The sequence below is a fragment of the Octodon degus genome, unplaced genomic scaffold, assembly GCF_000260255.1.
Source record: "Octodon degus isolate 3935 unplaced genomic scaffold, OctDeg1.0 scaffold00232, whole genome shotgun sequence".
NCBI classification, from domain to species: domain Eukaryota; kingdom Metazoa; phylum Chordata; class Mammalia; order Rodentia; family Octodontidae; genus Octodon; species Octodon degus.
The window spans coordinates 1499326-1503644 of NW_004524808.1; the positions used below are offsets into that span (position 1 = coordinate 1499326).

The 4319-nt window shown below is 42.0% G+C and overlaps 1 non-coding gene across 1 annotated transcript; it reads left to right on the forward strand.

Annotated features, from left to right (window-relative positions):
• Positions 1-3809: 3809 nt before the first annotated feature.
• On the forward strand, positions 3810-3916 carry LOC111813865. Its single transcript, XR_002819000.1, has one exon. It is a non-coding gene; the product is annotated as a U6 spliceosomal RNA (small nuclear RNA).
• Positions 3917-4319: the final 403 nt, after the last annotated feature.

Consider the following 4319-nt stretch of genomic DNA (forward strand, 5'->3'; position numbering starts at 1 on the left):
CCTCCACTGAGCCATCTCCCCACCCCTGACATGAAACAATCTGAAATTTTGGCCAGCCTACTGATAAAGGGAAGAAGGGCCCGCAGCATAAGAAGAATTGCATTTGAATAATTCATATCCACAATGTGAACTGCAAATGTATGCTAGGTCCAGGAAAAGGCTTTAATTTCATTTTGGTTTTCAAGTGGAAACCTGGATGTGGGCTGGAAATTTTGTGCTAAGCCTTGGGTGTTGTAACACACCAAAATTTGAACCATTGGCTGTCCTGTAATCCCAGCACTCTGAGAGTCTGGGGCAGGAGATTGCCAAGTTCAAGCTCAGCCTGGGCAACTTAATAACTTGGGAAGATACTGTCTCCAAGTAAAAAATAAAAAAGGGGCTCAGTGTGAACCACGAAACAGAACAACCAAGTGAGTGTTCTGTATCTTTTGGCTGCAGCCTTTTCTGTTCATCCTGTGAGCAGCTCGAAGGCTGTCAGTCTAGAGAGTAGCTCTGTGCATCAGAACAGCCACCACATCCGGGACATTTAGCAGACAGCACTGTGCTGCGCATCTTCACAGCTTTCATGCTTATCTGTTCCTTTTCTGTGACTGGCAGCCCCACTTTCCAAGCTTGAAAAGGAGAACTCAGAGAAGTCGAGATCATTTGGCCAAAGTCACAGGGCTAAGAGAAGGCATGAACCGGACTTAAACACAGAGCTTTCTTGCTTTTTATGAATTTATGTATAGGTACATGTCCGTGGCACCTGACTCTGTTCATTGTGGGTATTGTGTGCCTGTACACAGCACACCTCAATTCCTTTCTGTGTCTCCCACCTCCCACCCTAAGCCCCTCCCTCCGTCTCTGGGTCCCCTTCCCCCCTGCAGCAGGTCTGCCTTGTTCTTTCCTTACATCTTTTTTTTTTTTTTTGCTTCTATCTTTATTTTGGCATTCACTTATCCTTTAGATTTCTCATCTGAGAGAAGCCATTCAGTATTTAAGCTGTCTTATTTATTTCACTTAATATTTTGATTTCAAATTACATCCATTTGCCTACAAGTGAGTTAAATTTATCCTTCTTTATAGGAGAGTAGTATTGTGTGTACATAGTACTTTTTTTTTTTTTTTTTTGGTGGAACCGGGGATTGAACTCAGCCCCTTGCACTTGCCAGGGAAGCGCTTATTCTACCGAACCATCTCCCTGGCCCCATAGTGCATCTATTTTTTCAAAATTTTATTGATAAACAGATAGCAATGAGACAGTTTCAAATCAAATTGGAAGTACAGTTTCAACAAATAATACACTGCATATATTTTTCTTAGTGGTTAATTGCTGTACAAGATGCGGACTTGAGATCCTATTTACAAACACCATTAGAACAAATCATTCTATTCATTAAGAGAATGCAACTATATATCTATCCTAACCACTTTGAATACACAGATAGAAAATGGACATTCATCAGTATACCCCATTTTTTCTAAGTTCCGTTATTGAATATTATAGGTGTGTAAACTCAGCAAAATATTCCATAGTGCATTTTTTAATGCATTCATTTGTTGGTGGCTGTGTATGTATCACGGTAATATGATGTCTTTAACTCTTTCTGGATGATTCCAAGTAGGAGAAATAGCGAGGTCAAATGAAAATTCCAGTTTTTTTTATTTTTTTTAATTTATTTATTTATTTATGTGTGTGTGTGTGTGTGTGTGTGTGTGGCCAGCTCAGCCCACCAGGGGGCAGGGCTGGCTGGCAGGTGGTGCTGGGGGATTGAACCGCGGTCCCTGTGCTTTGCTAAGCTTGTTCTAAGTAGGTGCTTTAGACCACTGAGCCATCTCACCAGCCCCGAAAATTCCAGTTTTAATGTTTTGAGGAATCTGCATACTGATTTCCGTAGTGGTTGTACTAGTTTACACTCCCGCCAACAATGTAGAACGGTATCTTTTTCTCCACAGCCTTACCGGTATTTGTTATTAATCAATTTCTTGATGGTACCCATTCTTTCTGGAGTAAGATGGAATCTCGGTGTTATTTTAATTTGCATTTCTCGAATGGCCCGCAATATTGAACATTTTTTCATGGATTTATGGATGATTTGCATTTCTTCTCCTGAGAAGTGTGTATTCATTGTAGTTGCCCATTTTTTGATTGGGTCTTTTATTTTGGGCGGAGGGTGTAAATTTTTTGGTTCTTTATATATTCTAGTTATTAGTCCTCTCTGTGAGGAGAGGTAATGTTTCCCCCATGCTGTAGGCTGTCGCTTCACTCTTGTGGAGGACCACCAGAGCAGCTGTCTTTGAAAGAAGAGCGACTGTCTCCATTTTGACTGAGCCTGACCCTATTTCCTCGTATTGTTCTGTACAGAGCTGGCTAGGACTTCTGCTTATCCTTCAGTTGGCCTTAAGCAATGCGTATTGGTCTAGCTGAGGTGCTGGTGATAGATAGTCTTTGAAGGGGGCATATGTGTTTCCCTGGTAACCTACACCTGCTGCTCTTTAATGTGAGCCGGTGGAGACAGGATGGTAGAGCTAATGCTCCGCGCCGTCAGCTGGGATCGAGCCTCGAGACAGAGGCTATGACTTCCTGGGGCTTGAAAGACTACATCAGAGCTGAAGCACCAGATTTACCAAAACATTAGATACTATATAATGCACATTACTCTCTCTGCATATCCTCTCTGCATATCGCAGAGGTAAATGTAGGCCACCCACCTAGCTCAGCTCACAATGATCACCTACTTCCCACAATTCTCAGTCAATCCTCCTCAAGCCACTCCCCTACTGAATAAAAACCGGGTGAGGCCCTGGGTCACTCTCTTGGTTCCAAAAAGCCATCTTCATGGCTGGACTTAAAGCCCCTTGACTCCCCGATGACTGAAAAGATAATTTAGTGTCTTTATTTTTGCCGTGGGTTGCACTGAAAATGGTAGATTGGAATCAACTTGATGGGATTCCAATAATGTAACTTTGGGATTACAAATATTGGCTTCTTGGACCAAGACGAGGTCCAGGAAGTGTCTCCTACACACTCTGTTGAATGTTTCCTTTGCTGTACAAAGCTTTTTTAATTTGACATTATCACATTTATGGCCTCTTGATGTTATTTCTAGTGCCACTGGAATTCTGTTCTGAGATTGGACCTGTTCACAGTGGTATGGCCATGGACAAAGTCTTTGCCAGGCCCGGGGAGATGGCTCAGTGGAATAAGCGCTTTCCTGGCAAGTGCGAGGGCCTGAGTTCAATTCCTGGTTCTGCAAAAGAAAAAAAAAAAAAAAAAGAAAGAAAGTCTTTGCCTGTGCCTGTGCCTTCAAGAGTTTTACTTATTTTATTTCCCAGCAGGTTAAGATATATGTTTTAATATTTAGATCTTTGATCCATTTTAATTTTAATATAATACATGGTGAGAGATATGGATCTAGCTTCAATCTTCTGCATGTGTATGGCCTATTATTCCAGCACCATTTGTTAAAGAGGCTTTCTGTCTGCATATGTTTTTGGGACTTTTGTGAAAGATTAGGTGGCTGAACGTGTCTGAGCCATTTCTGCATCCTCTATTCTGTCCCACTGATCCACAGGTGTGTCTTTGTCTGAGGACTGTGCTGTAGCTTTATAGTATAACTTGAAGTCTGGGACTGTGATGCCTCCTGCTTTGTTTTTGTTGTTCTAGTTCTCTGCTGGTTCCATATGAATTTGACAGTTATCAAACATAGAGCTTTCTAATTCCAGGGACCATCTGAAGATAGATTATAGACAGACAGATGGATGCATGGAACCCCTACTCTTAGCTCCTAGAGGGTTAACCAGCATCACAGACTTATTTAGAAGGTACTGTGCTCGCTTCGGCAGCACATATACTAAAATTGGAACGATACAGAGAAGATTAGCATGGCCCCTGTGCAAGGATAACATGCAAATTCATGAAGCATTCCATATTTTTTAGGGACTGGGGAGATGGTTCAGTGGAATAAGTGCTTCCCTGGCAAGCACAAGGGCCTGAGTTCAATCCCTGGTTCTGCCACAAAAAAAAAAAAAAAAAAAAAAGAAAAAAAAAGAAAAGAAAAAAGAAAGTGCCTTAGGGAAATGTCCAAGTTAGTTGCAAATTGCAACCTAGGGTTCTTATCCAGTGTCCCCGGCCTCCAGGGCTCAGCACTGCCATGGAACAGCCCTGGAGAAGCCCAGGGATTTGCATCCCTGAGGACCTTTCCTTCTGCAGCTTCTACTTCCCAGAGGAATTTCTGAACTTCTCCAGGCAACAAATGGTCTCCATTTTCCCAACCATGAAAGTGAATCACCTGAAGTAATTTTTAAAATTCAGAATTGCATGTTGAAATGATTACATC